Raw genomic sequence first — 21400 nt, forward strand, 5'->3', positions numbered from 1 at the left:
CCAAATCCGCTGGGGCTTCATCATCATCAGAAATCTCATCGTCATCCTCCACTATAGGGGGAAGATTATTAGCACCCCATACAGTTGAAGTATTCAACATGTCACGGAATGACATACCAGAAGAGGGAATTCCATTTGCAGGCTGCACAAATGAAGGATTAACCTGGGTATTAGGAGGAGTAGGATCAGAATTTCTATTGACAACAAGCTGATTGATTTTGTGTTTGGTTTTCTTGGTTGAATGTTCAATTTGATCTTGATTTTCAGCATTGGAGGCCTGGTTGAGAGCGTTTTCTATAGTCATGTTCAAACTAATACTCGTCTCTAGATGTAAAAATTGAGAAATACTTCAAATTGGCCGGGTCATTTTAGATCAAGTCAAGTTGTAATAATGCATCAATTTGACTCATATTTCGGTTCAAATTTAGAACAGTTTCATGCTGGACTAATTGTTCAGGAAGTTTTTCAACAGTTAATTCTAGCTCAACAAGCACTCCATAGTCTATAAGGACTATAACAGGCTTGTGCATGTCAAATTCAAGACCTTTAAGGATTTCATCTACGATGCATGTCTTCGCATGATTCCAATTCATAGGCTACCCTTCGTAACCTAGTCGATATATACAAATCCTAACTGCTTAGGTTGTTAATATATAGGGACATTATTCAACAATTTAATTGACCCATTTGTCAAAACACATTATTGATCACAAACATCGTTAGTCATATACTAGTAAAAACCGTTAAACAACTTTAATTGATACATTGCAAGTATATAATTAAATTGAATATATACATTGAGAAGATTCAATCACCATCTTAATTGCATTCTTGCATAAGAAAATATGCTTATTTGGACATATATTGGTTAAAATACACTGCACGATCAAAACAGGTTTGTGAATAGTTCAAAAGGAAAAATGTTTTGCTTTACAGTTTAAAGGGTGTTAATGAGCCTAGATGTTTGTTAACTATTATTCAAGATCGACATGAAATTTTATATGAGCCAAAGCGAGCTCAGCTCAATTAATCGGCGGCTATGATATGTGGCTGAGATGAGGGGGAGAGGAAGGTGGTAGGCGGCGAAACGACCTACGATCGTTAGGGTTTTAAGAGAAAAAGGAGAGGAAAAACCCTAGTAGGAATCTGATATCATTTAGAATAGTGTAATTCCCCTCACCGGAGACATTCTCATTAATTCAATATATATAAGATTTACAACCTAATCATGAGATAACCTAAATTACACAAGATATATCTTTACAGAATATTAACAAGATAATATTAACATATTATCTAACAGTGGCGAACATGATCACATATATACATTAGGATCACATAGTTACTACCTCTGTTTCTTATTGTGTGAAACAAAGAAATACTTTGTTTCTCACAACTAATACCTTTTTGTTACATATAATAAGAAACGGGGGTAGTATTTAATTTATAGAGGATGAACTCTTTAATATACTCAAAATCAACTTGAGTTTAATGTTAATTTGAAATTATAAGTAAACAAAATCTGATGAACTCTTTAAAATATTCAAAATCAACTTGAGTTTAATGTTAATTTGAAATTATAAGTAAACAAAATCTATGACTCGACTCTATTTCAAATGAAAGTGGCATGATTCGAATTTAATTTGGATTATTCTACTTAGGGTTTGTTTGTTCATATTATTATTTCATCTTATTATTATTTTATTTCAGAAAAAATAAATTCAGATAAAAAGTTTAGATACAACAATAATATAATTAATAATTTCATAAACAATAAGTTTAGATAATATATACTACGTATTATACAAAATTATTTCAGGAATTTCAAATATATGCAAATAAATTATTTACAAAATAATAATTTCAAAAACAATAAATTTAAATGAAATAAAATAAAATAAGCCACACAAAACTATTTCAAGAAATTCAAATAAATTAAGCTCATTAAATTAAATAAATGGAATAAATTCATATAAAATAAAATAAGTTCAATTCATATATAATACGGAGTAAGGATCTTGCTAACGAGCGCCCCGGACATTCGATAAGGAATAATTATATTGGTTGAAATAGTATATTGATAACTTGTTATTTGATATGATTTTAGAGTGATTTCAAACCTTGTTTACTTGGTATATTGACATTTTGGTTCACTTCTACTCTATATTTGTTCAACTTTTGTGTATCCCTTGCTTCACGGGTTGATAGTGTTTTTGTTGAATTTTTAGGTTCAAAGACGACCATTTGAGGCATATGGATGATAAACCGAGGTTAGAAGCCGAGATAATGGAGAAAAGCCGAAGAAAAGTGAAGATAAAGGTCTAAGAGAGTCTGCTGCACGGACGTGCAAAGTATGGCACGTCCGTGCAGGAGTGCCCCAGCACGACCAAAAGCTACTGCCTACTGCTTTCAAGATCTGCACGTCCGTGCAGAGTTCAGCACGTCTGTGCAGGGTATTCAGCACATCCGTGCCTGATCCTGCACGTCTATGCAGTTTTCCCAGCCCAAATCAGTTTCAAAACTGATTGTACAAAACAAGGCCTGCACGTCCGTGCCACATTTGGCACGTCCGTGCAGGATCCCCAGGGCAAGGCAGTAGGTTCTGCCTCTCTTCTTTCGGAGGTGCATGCCCGTGCCTACCTCGGCACGTCCGTGCAGGTATGGTTGCACGTCCGTGCCAATCTCAGCACATCCGTGCTGACCTGTAGCCGTGCCCGACTCTTGTTTTCTCCGTCTTTTTTATTTGGGGGTCTTTATAAATTAAATAACCCCTTGAGCTCATTTGTACGGCATCCAAGTTTTTAGTGCTTCCTCTTAGTTTGTAATTGTAGAAACACAAATATTCTCAAATCATTAGTTAGATTATAATTATTAGCTTGGAAATTTCATTCTCAATCATTGTAGAAGACAAGTTCCACCATTGTTATTCAAGTTTAAGCTTCTAGTAATATTTTTCTCACTCTTCTCTTCAATTTTAATTGCTTTGATTGTTAATTTTCTTGCTTAATTCTTGTATGTTTAGATTGTTATTTAGCTTAATCTTTAGTTGATTCTTGTTCATGAGTTACTTGGATCCCTTAATTGCTTTAATCCCCATGGATTGTGAATAGTCTAATTTTCTAGGGTTTGGGTAAAACCCTCATTGTAGTCACTAATTTCTTGTTGCATGTGTTAATTTGGTAATTGTTGGGTGTTAATTACTTGAGCTTAAGTGGTTTAATTGCTTAGTTCTTGTATATGGCCATTGATAGAACTATTATCTAAGCTTTCTCAACGAAGGATCGGGAGATGAACTTGAGTTAGCTCCCTTATGCTTAATTGACTTGAAATGCCATGAGAATAGGAATTTCCAGTCAAGGGAATGTTTTTGTCATCGTGATTATGCTTTAACACTTGTTTTATGCTTTGTAACCACGAGAGTAGGTTGTATATATGATTTAAGTAATCCCTCTAGCTTGAGAGAGTAGTTGGGTGTTTTAGATGACTTCCCCTATATTATCCCCTTAATTTACCATTGTTTGCTACATGCTATTTGTGATTTGTGACGAAATTGAGTGGTATATCCCGAGCCCTAGAACTCTCTAATTATTGTTGAGCCTTAGTGTTAGTTGATTTGAACTAGTACATGTTACATAAAAACCGAACCAATTTCGACTTCATTTAGCTTATTTAAACGGTAGTATCTCGGTGGTTGATTCAACGCCTCTCTTGGGTTTAACCCTTTCTTACCCTTGCTATTAGCTAGTGAGACCAAGATAGGACTTTATCTTTGGTAGGCTCGACGACGGCCTACCATATATTAAGTTAGGAATGCATGACAAAATCACGCGTCGTTCGGTGTAATCAATGTTAGTTTTACTCTAATATTTCCACTTTTATTTCTCTTATCGAGGGCGCTTATTAGTTTTTTTTTCCAGAAAAATCAAATGAATCAAACATACCTAGGTTTTTAAAATAGAGGAAGTATAATTACTCATTATTTTTGGTGCAAAAGAAGAGGAAGTATTTTCTTATGTACCGAGGAGATACTCTCTAAGTTGCATTGATGATGGCTAATTACTCCGATCCATAATTTACGGATTCAATTAGAATAATAATTGACTTAGACTTAGATAAAAGACCGAGTAGCATATTTATTACATACACGTGCATGTCAATTTAATAATAAGTTTTTAACAATGAGTTTATTGAGTTGGCAATGAATCGAAGATTCAGAGGTGGATATCCAACCCATCCATCATCCGATTAATCTCAATCCAAATTCACCATCCATTATCCAAGGATGAATCGAGTGACTAACTTTTTGACTGGAGTGATTAACTATTGAAATAAGGTCTACCATCCACATTATCTATAACACTAATATAAACCAAGATTTGGATGTATATAGGGTACAAAAATTTTAAATTTTGCTACATCCGCATTATTAGTGAAAATTCTATGGTACAATGACTACCAGTCTACCACTATACTTAATTTTAATTAGCTGCATTTTTTATTTAGTTTTTTGTTGGTAGGGTTGCAAACGATCCGAGCCGAGTAAAGTTTTTACTTGTTCGAGCTAAGCTTGATAAAATATTTTAAGTGTTCGAACATGCTCGAGCTTGAATGAGCTTCATAACTTTGTGTTCGAGCTTTGTTCATTAAGGTTTTGCCTTGTTCAAGCTCGACTTGAGCTTGTTCATTTGTGATTCGAGCTCGAGCTTGAACAAGCTCTAACGTGAACAAGCTCAAACTTGATGGAGCTCAATCAAACTAATATTAATTAACTTTGTAATACTATAAATATACTCTAATCAAAAAACACTTTTGATGATATTCATCATAACAACAAGATAGGCAGTAATTGAGTATGTGATATTATAAATCAAAAAATTGAGTAAATATACTATTCACTTTCTTAAAAATAATACTCCATATATTTTAATTTTATATGATATTATTAACATGGATAACTTGATTATATACGATAATTGATTATAATTGATTTGGTTTCATATAAAAATTGATAAACTATTTTAAGAATAATCAAAACAATGAAATTAATTGTTTCGAGCTTGAACGAATTATAAATGTGCATATGAACGATCAAATGTACGAGTTATGAACGAGTGTTTGTGAACATTAACGAGCCGAGCACAAAGGTGTAAACGAGCCTCAAATTTTTGTTAGGACTCGTTCAATACTAAATAAACAAGTTTTGACCGAGCTTTAATTTGAACGAGCTTGTTCACGAGTTGTTCAAAAACGTATCGCTCAATTGCAGCCCTATTTGTTGGTCAAACTTATTAAGATAATTTTTCATGTTTAAAAGTTTATTTTTTTGATTTCTTATATTAATTATTATAATTTTTTAAAAAAATTTCATAATTAATTATGAGTTTCTTACAATTGTAGTTTTGATGTATTTGTATAGCTAGCTCGATCTCTTATGTACGTACACGTCATATGAAGTTTTATTAATGAATTATCAATTGTGTTAAAACCCATTGCTGTATATTCACTAGTACGTGTCTCATATTGGAGAAAGATGAGAGATAGTTTTAGTTCATAAGGTAAAGCAGTATTCTTATTATTGAAACACCACTTGGTTTATATGGAACCTCTTTGAGCTTTTGTGGTGTTTAGAGATCTACAAGGGTGGATGATGAGAATCGATTCCAAGGTTCCCTGAATCAGAAGAAAACTTCTAACCTTTTGAGCTATCTTTCACTCGATCTCTATGTAATGGTCTGTTTCAAAATCATTAATGAATTTTCTTTTCTTCATTCCATTATAATATAAAACAAAGTAGGTTGCTTAATTAAAGAATAACAACTTGACTGACACTATCATACAAAGACATTTATATAAATAGTGAACATGTAAGTGAATTTTCAAACCAAGTAATTTGATCTATTTACTAATTAAGTAAAGCATCTAGCTTCCAAAGAAGGGCATATTTAATTTGTTAAAAATCAATTGATAATCAAGAGAATTGAATGGCGTCTAATAATCATTCGATCAAATATTTGAAGCCAATTATCCTAGGATTACTACTAATCCTAATGGCATCAGGTTAGTCATACACGTACTCAAAGTATTAATCTCGTATTTACGTAAATGTAGCTAGTATTATTGTTAAAAATAATGTGGATTAATTAACTAATTAGTGTTGGTTGTTATTTTGTAGATATTATGGTTTCAGGAGAGTGGTGCACTTTGAGAGGTTATGAATGCAAAGTTAATAGTGATTGTTGCGAAGGATTTGTCTGTTCGTATAATATTGGAGGGATTGACCCTCCGGCTACGTATTACTGTTGCTCTACTCATCTGTGGGGTTGGTGGTACGATTGCAACCACTAGACCATAGTGCTAATTGGATCGAGCATAGGCTTGCTCGATCAACACTGGATCGAGGCAAAGGATTATCAATCGAGCATAGGTTGTGTTTGATTATATCGCGATCTTGCTAGCATCTCCATTTGAATTTATGTTATAAGTGAAGTTCTTCATGTTGTGCTTTTTTTTACTTTCTTTGTATTCTTGGCATTAGTATATATATGCCAATGCTTTTGTCATGATACATGAATGTTGTTTGGAATAATATTGGAGGTGATTTATTGAAACTTTTGTGTTATGTCTAAGCATTTCTTCATGGAGAGCTATGAGCCGCCGCCCCTAAGGGTGTCTACGCACACAAGTTACAACAAACTACCCGTTATGGGAATTAGCTCTTAGTTATAATTCCCCCATGACAAGGTGCTAGGTCAGTTCTCATACATGAATTTAAAGGAAATCCCAACCCAAAAGGGCGTAGCAGTGTGGAACCTATTTAGGGCAAGTTCACAAAAATCACAATACGTAATATAGTACTCCGTAATAATTTACAAAATTCAAAAAAAAAAAAAAAAAAATTATGTTGGTTGGACTAATTGAAAATATTCATTCTTAAATAATAAAAAATAAATAACAAGATGAATCGGATTATAATATGCTAAAATAATATACTACATCATCAACAATAAAGTCATAATCCGAAAATAATTTGGGTTTAAATAACGTAAATGGTCATAAGAAATAATGTATTGAAAATTGAAATAATAATGATACAAAAAAATGTACTACCTTCGATCCAAAGTACTCGCAACTTTGGGGTATTATTTGTGAGATATAAAATATACCAAAGTTGTGAGTAATTTGGACTGGAGGTAGTATTAAACTCTTAGTTGATACTCCGTACTTAAAGTGAAATATGGGTACCATAAATTGACCAAAATTGGTACAATTAATATCAATAGACAATGGTGAAAATCTAATAATTACGTAAGGTAAAGGCTACACATACAATTGTTGTATGTGATCCCTACATATAACCTTACTTTGTCATATTTTTATTGGCTACACACGTAATATGTTTTTTTATGGACATGGAATTTTGGATTATAGACTCGAATGCACTATGTTCACTTTCCATCTGAAAGATCGAACATCCACTTATAAAAACTAAGTTAAGTTATTTTATCAGACTATACGGAGTGATAATGAAAACGAATCAAAAATTCAAAAGATTCAAAACCCAAAAAATCCATAATAGATCAGTACATCACCAATGTTAACTTTATTTCACTTTTTCACACTCTCTCAACTTTTTCCTTTATTCAAAGAAAAAAACAAAGAAAGAAAAAAAAGAAAAAAAATCAACTTTTTCCTAACACTTACAAAGTTACAAATCCAAAGTAAATTTAATGTAAAAAGTAAATGTTACTAATATAGGAAAGCATCTAGTGCGCATATATATAAGAGAGACAAGGTTTTGTTTAATCCATCTAATTTTATTTGAAATTATTTAAATTTTAATTCGGGCATACTAAAGCCCACTTGCATTTATGATCATAAAATATTATTTAAGTAGAACAAGAATTGACCTAGATTAGAATATTTGAAGATCAGGAAAACACAATTTTTTTTTTTTTTTTTTTTTTTTTTTTTTTTTTTTTTTTTTGACACAGCACAATTCTTTTAATACAAACGAAACTTCATATAACTTGAAGCTAGATAGATAGATAATTTTGAATTCTAATTTTATCATCATAGAAAGAGTTGACTTAGGGCCTGTTCACATTTACTTAATTTCAGTTCAGTTCAGTTCAGTTCAGCTCCAATCAGTTCAGTTCAGCTCTTAATTTCTCTTTCTCATAAAATATTCATTTCAGCTTAGTTCAGTTCAGTTCAGTTCAGCTCCAATCATTTCAGTTCAGCTCAATTCAAGAAATGTGAACAGGCCCTTAATCATAGAAAGCAGTACAAATGGAAGGGTAGTGGATGACATTTATCTACCAAGCCATTGAATTTGATTTACAAAGGTAGTATCATTTCAAACAAATTGGCTAGAAATCTATTAAGTACTAATAGGAAAAAACAATTAATGCTAATTTATGAGGGCTTAGTATATCATAATTACTCCGTAGTACATAAAGGCGCCATTAAAAAACTACTTCGTATTAGACTTCAACATTAACAATAATTTAGGCATATAGTGCCCACTTGCAATTATGATTATTAAGTGTTAAATTTGGAAACAATATGAAATGGGCTTGGGCAACCCGAACAAGGAGGAGGAGAGTTTTGGTTCACAAACAAGGCTTTGGAGCTTCCATACTAAAACCAATTGGCAATAGTAGGAGGTACTCCTCTACCTTATAAAGTGGAACCACCTCTCCTCTTTCTCCAATGTGGGACACTCACAAGTGATACACATTGGGTTCCAACATTAAGTACTCCAAATTTTTTAAGCAGAACAAGAATTGACTTAGATTAGAATATATATGTGAGGATTAAGAAAACACAATTTTTATAATAATAACGAAACTTCCTATCAATTGAAGCTAAATAATTTAAAATTCTAATCTTATCATCATGGAGATAGGTGAGTTAATCATTGAAAGCAATATAAATGGAAGGGTTGTGGATGCATTTGTCTACAAGCCATTGAACTTGCTTTAAAAAGTTAGTATCCTTTCAAACAAGCAAATTGTCTAGAAATCAATTAAGCACATTATTTCCCAAAAAAAAAAAAAAAAAAAAAAAAAAAAAACTTTGTGTAATAGTGCATTGCTTAGCTTATATAATAAAGATAATGGCGACCTCAATTAAGTATTTGATGCCAACTATCATTGGATTATTGCTAATATTAATGACACTTGGTAACCGTTAATTTTGCATAATTAGTTAAATATACGTTTTATGGTTGCTTATTCTTAGAATTCATTTTATTAAATAAGTGTTGTAATTTTGCAGAGTTAGCATTAGGGCAGGAGTGCTACTTGAGAGGTTCTTCATGCGGGCCTTCAGCTCCTTGTTGCGAAGGATTATCTTGTGCACTTGAATTCGGTTCGCCTGTGTGTTGTTCCTCGCATTGGTGGGGTATTTGGCAAGATTGCAGCGATTAGAGCGTGTGATGGCAAGGCCGGCCTGGATCGGACTCGACGCGAGCACGCAGGTTTAGCATTCAAAGGGCTAAATGCCTTCATGAATCTGATTCGATCTTATGTTTCATGCATGACATGTTTATTTTTCTTGTGACTCTTGTATTAATGTTGAGTGCATATATATATTGACTCAATTTATATGCATATATATATCAGTATTACTAGTGTGTTTTTTATATATTTCTGTCAATTGGTGTTGGGATAATGGAGATAATAGACAATGTTGTATCTCTTTTGTTTGGGTACTATAATGGGTAGGCCCCATTATAGCCTCATAAGACCAAAGGGCCTAAAAGGTCCAAATAAGTCTTACATTGCTTGGGTCCAAAAGCCCACTCATAACCTCTATATATACCCTACTTAGGGCAAAGGTAAAGGGGTTGGTCACTCTTACATTAAGATGACCATGAAACACCTCTCTCTCCTAAAAACCTCTCTAAAAAATATCCATTGTTTGGCACTAACTTGAGCGTTGGAGGCTCCGCCCCGGGGTCCACCCCCGGGGCTCGGAGTTCATTTTGCAGGTCCGACGAAGGCCCACATCCGAGGCACATCAGCAGCCCAATGGGGCCCGGTGATCCATTTTTTGCCGAAACATCTTTGATTTTATGCCTTTCATGCAATCACTAGTGAATTATCATCAATCATGTTATTATACAAGTATTTTAATTAAACCCTACTATTCTTGGAGTTTAATTCAACGAATATTATTGAAATGAGTTAATTATAGTATTGAGCTAAATTACATCATATGTTTAGTTTTGTGGAAATTGCAATACATTTGACTTTCATCATTGTCAATACATGATTGAAATATGAAAGAAAATTCAAATTTGTCAAACTCAACCTGAAAAGCCACCCATTTTGCAAGTTTGGGAATTAAATTTGATAATTAGCCGTTTTGGTAAATACTTTTGTCAAACTAGCCGTTTTGATAAAAGATCCTAAAATTACATTATTTTGAGTCTATTTTTTGCAAATTACAACCTATTAAGACACTCAAATTAGGGCAAAAATCCAATTTCCAACAATTTTAAAAATGCGGGCCTATGCAAAAAGCATGATTTCTAGTAATACAAAACACATACGTTATTTAAGTGGTCAAAGTGGGGTGTCAATGTACTCCCCTTATCATCAAAATTATGAGCATTTCACCCGATATTGATACGGAGTAGAATATTACTAAATAAGTAGCATGATCAAATCTAATTATTGAAGCTGCCCATAAACTACGGCTACACGTACATTGTACATAATCAAATCCTGTTGGTTTCTCACTATTTGTCATAACTTAGGCCAATAGTAAGCACGATTTGGGTGTTCCACAACACAATATCCTATGAATGAGTTTGCCACGATTTGGGTGTTTGGGTGTTCCAAAACACCAAGATTCTGAACCTTTGTCATCTATTTTGTGACCCTATACACACACATATATGCACACACAAAACATATTAGGTTTTTTTTTTTTTTTTTTTTTTTTTTTTTTTTTTTTTTTTTTTTTTTTTTTTTTTGACAAAAGGGTTATTCTCTTTGGTAAGACTATATTTTTTAATTTCTCTCATTAGTGAATTGTAAAATAACTTATTATTTTTTATCATCATGGATTATTATATTAAGTTATTTATAATTTATAATATTAATGATGATTTGCACCAAAAAAAAATATTAATGATGATCTTTTGATTAATGATCAACTATAATTAATTTTTTCCTTAGTAACAAAATAGGTTTGTTATTTAATTTTTCAACAATTAAATAATTTTATAAATAGGTTTTTAAAAAATCACCTCCTCTCCCAACCACTTCCCAAGCATGTGCCACTGCCAGCCACCTCTCCCCCTTTCACCTCCAGCCCCCGTCCCCTCGCCGGCATCCGATCCCCACTCTTCCAGCCGATATTAGGACTCCTCTCGGCCGGCAACCCCATGCACCCTGACACCTCCGACAAATATTGTCCTTTACTCTAATCAATCCGCCACTCACACATCTCTTGGAAACTTTTCCGATACTTTAACCGACGTTTAGAAAACTGTCGACCTTAAATCTTATTGGCCTAAGGGTTACAATCATTTGGTGCCAATTTTGTGAGTGTTATTTGCATTGCAACATCCTAATTTTGTGAATTGAAGATGATTCAGAAATCCGATCCATAAGAATCAATAAAAATTCTATCGTAATCATCAACTACGGACGACTATGGTCAACTACAATAAGAGTTTAAATCTCAACCATTAATTTGTTAATTGACTAATCCTAGGCTTCCAATTCGACACCTCAAAAAAACAGTCATTAAGTCTTGTTTGGTTAAATTTTTTTTGTTCAAATGATTTTTTTTATTCTTTTATAAAATTGAATAAAAATATCTTCCAAAAAATAAATATTTATGTTCAACCTATATCATATAAAACCTTCATGTTTAACCTAAAACATTCATTTTTCTGGTTCAAATTAATTAAATTCTTATATTCAGTTATATTTCATAAATTCTAATCGATTTATTTATTTGTATCATTGCTTAAAAAATCACTTAATATATATATTTTTTGATTTCGTCAATTAACTTTGTTAGATGAATTCGTCAATAAGAACTTCAAAGTTCTAAAAAATAATCAAGTAATTTGTTTAAAGATTCGAATTAAAATTATTTAAGTATTAGTCAAAATTATATTGTGCTCATTTTGATATAATTTCATGATTCATCCGCAATTTTTTTTTAATTTTTTTTTAATAACAATCTGCCATTGTTAAATGTTAAGGTTAAAGATGACTAAAGATTGAAGATGACTATAGGTTGAAGATGAATAATACGGAGTATTGTTTTATTTTTATTTTAAAAAAATCCTTTATTAAGTGCGTGTTTTAGGGAAACAAATATTATAATGTATTGATTATGGGGCGTTTTTTTAGGCAAAGATATTATAAGATATTTTATTAAATTTAGTTGTTACAATTTTGTTAATAAATAAATTCTAAATCCGAAAATATATTCTTATCGTTATATAAAATATCACAATTAATTTTTAATTTTGTATAAATACACAATACGAAATTTTTACTCTTTTAAGAAAATACGGATTTAAAATTGATTTGTTCTTCAAAAAAAAAAAATTATTATTTAAACCGATGTTTTATTATTTAAACTGATTTTTTTTTTATTAATGAACGTATATTTATCACCAATTGCTTGATTAATAAAAATAATTAAGCAATTGGTGATAAATAAAAACACTACAATCGGAAAAGAAAAAATAGCATAAAAGACACAAACATCATTATAAAAGCATGTAACACGTACTATAATATATACATTGTCAAAAGAAAAAAAAAAATCACATAATAATAAATTTACTATGTAACATCATTGTTATTGCATCCAATTGGTGATTACATCTAAATCAGCGTACAACCAGGTGTAACTTCTACCAATTGGCAAAAACAAAGGGTTTTGAATCTTTTGATTATTCTTAAAGAGCATATTTCCATTGTTAATTTATTTTTCTTTTATTAATATAAAATATCTTTAATAAAATATCTTTTGAATCTTTAAAAAATAATAAAACGCCAACCGATATTTATCGTTTTATTTTGGGACTAACTAAATGTCGTTTGGGACTGCCTAGTTCCTAGTTGTGCTCATTATTGTTGCATACTACATACCTTCAAAGTATATGTTTTAACCATGTCTTATATTTGTCAATCGTCCTGATTGTCTAATAAAATTTGAATTTTGGGTATTCCTAAAAATAAATTGGGGATGCCTAAAAGCGAAAACATTGTAGGGCTGTGATTTTTCTTCTAATCAAGGTTAAGGGTTTGTTCTCATACGATTATTTTTCAGTTCAACTTTAATAAGTTCAGTTCAGTTTAGCTCAGCTCCTAATTTCCTTCTCATATAAAATATTCAATTTAGTTCAGTTCAGTTCTAATAAGTATTGTTCAGTTCAGCTCATTTCAGTCAATGAAGGCCTTAATTCGTTGCAAAATATAGGACTAATAGACATAATTGTTAGGATTCTTGCGTGTATGAATTTCAATCATTGTCATTCGATTAAAAGCAAACATATCTTTAGCGGCGTTGTATTTTGGGACTAAATAGTACTCCCTCCGTTTTTAAATACTTCATTTCTCCATGCGCGGAGTTTTAGGAGAAATTGGATAAAGTAATAAAATATGGAGCTAGTGGGGTTGGTGAAAGAATAAAAAATTGTAAAAATCCAAAAGTAGTGGAGAGAATTGAACGAGAGTGAATATGGAATTTTTATTGTTGGGTCCACTTGATGAGAGAAATTAATTATATATTGTAAAAGCTTTCTAAATAAGGAAATGGAGGAAGTATTTAAAAACGGCCGAAAAAGGAAAGTGGAGCAAGTATTTAAAAACGGAGGGAGTAGTTGTTTGGGACCGCCTAGTTGTGTTCTTTGTTACTTACTACGTACATTCAAAAGCATATGCTTTCTTGATACCTAAATAAATTTATGATAAGGGCTTTCTTAATCTAAACAAGGATCATTATGTATTAGGTAATGTTTTGATAGAGTGGACAAAAAATCTAGTCAAGAGTACTAAAAACGGATGTGATTATCTGAAATAACATTAAACTTCTGTATTTTTTTACAAAAAAGAATAGAACCACTCCGTTGTAGGTATGCCCAAATATTAAATAGGTATACCCAAAATGAGATACATTTTATACACTGTGATCTATGTCTTGGTCAACTCTTATCTTTGTCAATAGTTTTTTTTTTTTTTTTTTTTTTTTTTTTTTTTTTTGAAAAAAATCTTTGTCAATAGTTCTGATTAACTAAAAAAAAAAATAATTTAGAAATGCCCAAAATTAAAATCTTCATAAAAAAAAAAAAAAAAAAAAAGGGCTCTAGAAGACTAGAAGTAATAGACAAACAAAGGACTTGCAGTTAGTTACGTAATTGAGGATATGTTTTTAGTTTTTGATAAATTTTGTCTTTATTTATCTTTATCTACTCCGTAGTTTGTTTTTTTTAAAACCTATCTACTCCGTAGTTTTTTTTTTTTTTTTTTTTTTTTTTTTGAAACAAATCTACTCCGTAGTTAGTTAGGCGTGAATTGATGATTTTTTTTTTTTTTTGATAAATTTTATATTCATTTATCTTTACCTTAAATACTTTGTTACAACCCCCTCAAAAAAAATACTTTGTTACAATAATCATATAATTATGTAAATTGGTTTTTTTTTATAAATTTTATATTCATTTATCTTTACCTTAAATACTTTGTTACAATAAACATATAACACAAATCTAATATATATAAATAAAGTAGCATTTTTCGGGAGCATTTGGCGCGCCACATAAGAAAAGGTATTATTTTGTCCAATGAAAAATTAGATTAATAATTTATTTTAGAATTAAAAAATTTACTCGCCACCTAAGCAAAAGTGACGAATAATATTTAAGAATTTTGACACATACATAAAAACAACGAATAGAGAATAATTAAAATTTAAATTATTTTTAAAAACCAATAATTATCTTCTCTTAAAAAAACAAAAAAAAAAAAACTAAATCTCATATAGTCATATGACTAACTAGTTTTATCCCCGTGCAAATGCACGGATTTATAATAATAAGACTTGAAAATAAAAATAAATAAATTAATTAATAAAATTCAATTAAAATGGAGTTAGTTTAAATGAAATGGCTTATATGTAACATTTTTTATTTTTGAATTTGAATTCATATCATGTCTATCCTTACAATTCTCATGTTAGATACATTATTTAAAATATTTTATAAATTATTGTAAGTTTTTTTTCATTAAAATTTTTTTATCATGTCATTTTTTAAGGGAAAAAAAGAAATTTAAAAAAAAAGCTAAAAGATATTTGGGCGGGAAAATTTTTGTTGTGAATGTGACATGTGTACTTAAGGGATAACTCTGGTGATTACTTTAGTATATAGTATAGATTTTCCATAATTTTTAATAGTTAAATGATTATAAATGAGACTAACATTTTAAACAGAACGAGTATATTAAATAAACGCATAGGCAAAAGACTAAGACGAATAAAACTAAATCTCACATGACTAATTTCCCATAATTTTTAATAGTTAAACAATTATAAATGACACTACCATTTTAAACAGAACGAGTATATTACATAAACACATAGGCAAAAAACTTATTTTGATCAATAAAAAAAACTAGATTTGTCATTTATTTTATGAATTAAAAATTTAAATTATCACATAAGCAAAATTAGTGAATAAGGTTTGAGATTTTAAATTCAAGTGTCACATAAAATTAATAAAACAACAAAAGATAACTTTAGTGTTAAAATTAAAAAATTATCTTATGATATTAGAAATTTTATCCATATACTTAATGAATGATATTCATAAATATACAAAATTTTAAATTAAATAAAATAATTTATTAGAACCGTGCATCGCACGGGCTTACATCTAGTGTTTAATAAAGGCGGATGTTCACTAAATTAATGAATAGCGGAAGTTGTTGATGTTAATAACTGCCAAAATTTGAATCACGCATGTGCCAATTGATTATTGCCAAAATAAAGAAAGCACTTTCTCTCTCTTCCTCATTCATTCACCAGTTGCTTTCTCTCCTCGTTTTTTCTCTCAACTGCGATTTCTCTCTCCATAACTGGCGATTTTGAGCTTTTTCTCACTCCTCAATCGGCGATTTTCGAGCTTTTTCTCTCTTCTGTATCACTTGTGAAGTTGTTATTTGCTATATTCAGGTTCGTTTACTTGTGTTTTTTTTTGCGATTTTTGTTAGTTTTAAGTTGTTTTGAATCTTCGATTTTTAGGTTTTTTGATTTTGTTTTTGTTTTCGATTTTCATAGTGTTTTATTCTGCAATGGTTAAGAAGATTACAAAGAAGTGTTCAGATGTTGAAGAAGGTGTGTTTACTTAAATTTTTCATCAATTTTTCAAAATTTTCAATTGAATTTTCGCTAATATATGTTGAATTAGTAGTGCATGTTATTTTTGTAGATTTATTTGATTTTTCATGCAGATTCTGAGTATTGAATTTGAATTTTAAAGTTAATATGTTTAATATTGCTTTATTTTTTTGTTCATAGTTAATAATTTGTTAAAAATTTGTTATATATGTGTTGTTGTGCATCTGTGTTTGATTAACATGCATATGTGCATTGTGTTTGTGCATCTGTGTTTGATTAACATGCATATGTGCATTGCTCATTGTGTTTGAGTAATAGACATATGTGTCATTTATATGTTTTGACAATGTTCACTTTATGATGTTAAAAGGGTGACTTTATGCTGTTAAAAGGGTCATTGTATGTTGTTACATGAGTAACTTTTTCAATTAAAAGGGTTACTTGTTGTGTTTAAAAGGGTCACTTTATGCTGTTAAAAGGGCCACTTTATGCATATAAAAGGGTCACTTTTTGCTGTTAAAAGGATCACTTTGTGCTGTTAAAAGGTTTTCTTTGTTTTGTTAAAAGGGTCACTTTATGTTGTTAAAAGGGTCACTTTGTGCTGTTAAAAGGGTCACTTTATGCTGTTAAAAGGGTCACTTTGTGCTGTTAAAAGGGTCACTTTATGCATTTAAAAGGGTCATTTATACACATTATTCTAAATTTTTCCATGAGTAATTTCTAAATTTGTAATTTTTGTTATTTCTCTTCAATAGGTGGTTATCGTTATAAAATGCCTACAAAAGGAAAAGGAAAGCCTAAAGAGCCTGCTAAGGCTAAAGCAGTACCAAAAAAGACCTAGATAGTTCTTGAGAAGAGCAAAGCAGTAACTAAAAAGGCTGTGACAATTCCTGAGAAGGGCTTAATTATTTCTAAGAATGACAAACCAGAGTCTGAGAAGGCCAAAATAGTTCCTAAGAAGGCCAAAATTGTACCTAAGAAAGCTAAAACAGTGGAAGATTCTGATTATGAAATGCCTTCTGATTCTGATTCTAATTCTGAATCTTTTGTGTAAGTATACATAGTTTTTTTTTTACATTTTTTAATTATATTTTGTTTTTAGTTTATATTGTTTCAGTTACATTTTTTTTATTATTTAGGGAGCAAAGAATCTTAATTGCAAGGTGTAGAGCCTATTCATTGGAAATTTTGTAGCAGAACTTTAGTCCTGAGCAAAAACAGGCTGTTGAAGAAATTGGTTTTGGAGGTTTATTACATCTGAAATTGAAAACTCTTAATCGTCAAATGCTACCTTGGCTTGTTGAAAACTTCAATGGTGGTAGCTGCATGTTTACCATCGCTACTGGTAAAGAATTTGTTGTTACTAGAAATGATATATGCGATGTGTTTTGCTTGCCTTTGAGTGATATTTGTGTTCCTGAACTTAATAAAAATTCTGAAGATGAAAGTGTAGATCTGATTATGGTCTTTCTGGTAAGCAACCTCTTCATTTTTCAAAATTGGAGTCTCGGATGGTTGATTTGGTTGATGGAGGGGAAGAATTTAAGAGGTGTTTTGTTCTTCAAGCTATGTCTAGCTTTTTAGCTCTTACTACTAATAGGACTGTTTCATTGAAGTTGCTGAAAGCTGTTGAAAAAGTTGATGAGATTAAAACTTTTGATTGGTGTTCATATGTTTTGAAAAAGTTAAAGAAGGCTGTTCAGAAGTATAAGGATGATGAAACTGCTCAAAATATTAGTAGTTGTTTGCTGGCTTTGCAAATTATGTATTTTCATCGTCTAAATTTTCAAGGTGAAAAGGAAAGTAGTACTCTTCCTTTGATTTAACATTGGACGGATGTAAAGATTAAGAAGCGGATTAAGTTAGAGATCAAAGCTGGTGGTTATGGGCAGGGACCGTTGGATACTTTTACATATCCTGTGTCACAGGCTCACAGCTTATTTTTAGGGAAACTGTTTTTAAGCCAGCTCCTACTTTGGGTTATGATAAGGGTGCTTCTACAAGTGGTACCACCGGCCACATTTTTGCATTTGAGCTTCTAGAAGGTATTATGACTGATGAAGAAATTAAAGAAATTTCAACTGATGTAAGTGTTCAGTGTTCTTATATGTTTAGTTATTATTGCTTTATGGCACAAAAGTTACCCTTTTTTTGTACAAAAGTTACCCTTTATTTGCACCAAAGTTACCCTTTATATGCATTAAAGTTATCCTAAATATTACGTTAAAAAGGTTACTTTATGCATATAAAAGGGTAACTTTAAGCATTTAAAAGGGTTACTTTATGCATTTAAAAGGGTCACTTTAAGCATATATTTTGAATTTTTACTTATTTTATTATTTTTATTTGTAACATTTATTTATTTTTCTTTGTTCATAAGTTTTTTGGTTGTTCATGAAACATTTCTTTTATTTAAAAGAAATATGGATGTTTTATTATTTGTTTAGTCAACTGGTTTTCAAACCTTGAATGATCTGATTACTTCTCGCAGAAGTGTTTCATTATCTTCTGATGATTCTGTTTCAGTTTCTCAAACTGAACAGCTACTCTCTGATCCTCATTATCTGAAGATTTTAGATGGTTTAATTGATTAGTGTAATAAAATGAAGTCTGTACATGATTTGTTTCGCAGTTTTTATGAACCTACAGAAGGTAATAAAGATGTTGTTCCTGAAAAAGAACCTGCACAAGGTTTCAATGAAAATATTCCTAAGGATGATGACAATGGTCATGGAAAAATAGTTAATGAAGGTCTTAATGGTTCTGGACCTTCTGCTATCATTCCTGGTCCTACTGAAAATATTCCCGTTGGGCATATTGATCAAAATGAACCTGCTCGACGTATCATCAGAGCAAATAATTCTCTATGCTCTCTGGACTGTGGACCAGAAGGTGTGCAGGTGCCTTTTGTAACTCTGTTTTTGAAGAGCAATGCTCGGTTTTTCAGGAATTCGCCTCAGTTACATATGGAAATTCTCGATTATTGTTTGCTGAAGATGTTTCAATGAATAGGAAGTTAAGTGTCATTTTTTATGATAGTTATTTTTTTATCTGTTTTTTTTCTTATATATTTTTTTTTAATGTTGACCTTATTTTTTTATTGTTTCAGTGAGAGCCTTGTTACTTTTGGAATGAACTTTTTAATTCCAAGAGAAGACATGGTGTCCCTTATTGCACCACTCAGGATTCGATGGTGCATTATTGATTGCTATTGTCTGTATTTGAATGAGAAAGCATGTTTTGAGGCTACTGGTCCTCGAAAATTCTTCTTTGGTGTTAGGAAGAGTGTAAGTTATTTCATTCTTTTTTTATATATATTTTAACATATTTACTTTATATATATATATATATATATATATTATTGAGATCTTATACTTTAATAGTTTGCATTCTTGCATGTTTGTGACAATATTGGCAAAGGTAACATTTCTAGTGCTGTTAAGGATTTGCACGATCTATGGGAAGATTGGGTTAGCTATGAGAATCCAGAATGTGATATAATGGATGTTGATCTGGTATATTTATGCTAAACTTAATATCATAAATTTTAAAGAGATCTGTTTATGATATGATCACTCTTTCTAAATCTCTTTTAATTTTGTTGTTTCAGATCTATTTTCCTGTTCTTATTGAGAATCACTACATTTTGTATGTTATTGATCATACAAAAGAGTTGGTATATTATCTTGACAACGTTATCTGGAGTGATTCTGCTCTTGTTTATACAAAAGAATTGTGTTCAAACATGGTATGTTTGTGTTTATTATTTGTTATGTTTCTGTTGATTCATTGTTTCCATTTTAACTCTTTTGATTTTAATGTATTCTAAACTTTTATATTTTATGTCAGTGTGTTCAAATGGGTGCTTTTCTTGGAAAAAGAAATCATCCAAAGAGTTCTCAGCTACCTTCTTATGGTTTTGAAGTTGTTGAGTTGGAACGGAGAAAAAAAAGGTTGACAATTTGGATTGTGGGGTCTTTGTCCTGTATCACATGCTCCATTTTGTTGGCGAATCGTTCAAATTAAATAAACTCAAAACAATAATTATCTATATAGTTTCTGTAGTTTATTCATTTCTAATGCTTTTATTAATTACATATTGATAATTTTTTTTTTCTTGTTGTGAGATTATTGGAAGGAAATTTCTACAAGGAGAGATCTGTACCACACTGGTGCTGTGTGATTTGAATGAATCTAGGAATGATGTGTTGTCAGAATTACCCAAATTCAACGAGAAGAAGAAAGATCCTGCTTATGTCAATGGAGTTGAAGAAAGATTAAAGGCTGCAATTGCTGAGAAGAAGAAGAGAGAAACAAAAGAAAGAAAAATGGCAGCAGAAGCAGCAGCAAAAGCAGAGGCAGAAGAAGAAAAGACCAAAGGAAAAAGGGCAAAAAAGCAGGCAAAAAAGTATACTCCTTCTAAATAGTGAAATAATTGATAGTTATTAGCTGATTAGGTCAGGGGTTTTTTTTTAACTATGAAAAAACTTAATGTATGTGCACATACATTAAGTTCAATGATGTAATTAAACTTAGTGTAAAGTCTTTGGTTGTTTTTTTGGAATACTGATGTATGTGCATACATAAAGTAATTAAAAGGTTTATTTTTATGTTTTTTATGGGGTAACTTTTATGCAGAAAAAGGGTAACTTTTATTTATAGAAAGGGTAACTTTTAAGCAAGAAAAAGGTAGATTTTATTGTTAGAAAGGATAACTTTAGCTATGAAAAGGGTCACTTTTATGTAGAAAAAGGATCACTTCTATTCATGAAAAGGTTCACTTTTATGTAAATGGTTTATTATGTGAAAAGGGTCACTTTTTTACTTCTATTCATGAAAAGGTTCACTTTTATGTAAATGGTTTATTATGTGAAAAGGGTCACTTTTTTCTGTAAATTAAAAGGGTCACTTTTTGCTTGAAAAAGGTTCTTTTTTTTTTTTTGTTAAAAGGGTCACTCTTAATTTAAACGTTTAACTAAATAAAGATATGCTAATAATAGTGTCAATCACATATTTATTAAAC

This window comes from Chenopodium album, chromosome 3, assembly GCF_948465745.1.
Source record: "Chenopodium album chromosome 3, dcCheAlbu1.1, whole genome shotgun sequence".
NCBI lineage: Eukaryota > Viridiplantae > Streptophyta > Magnoliopsida > Caryophyllales > Amaranthaceae > Chenopodium > Chenopodium album.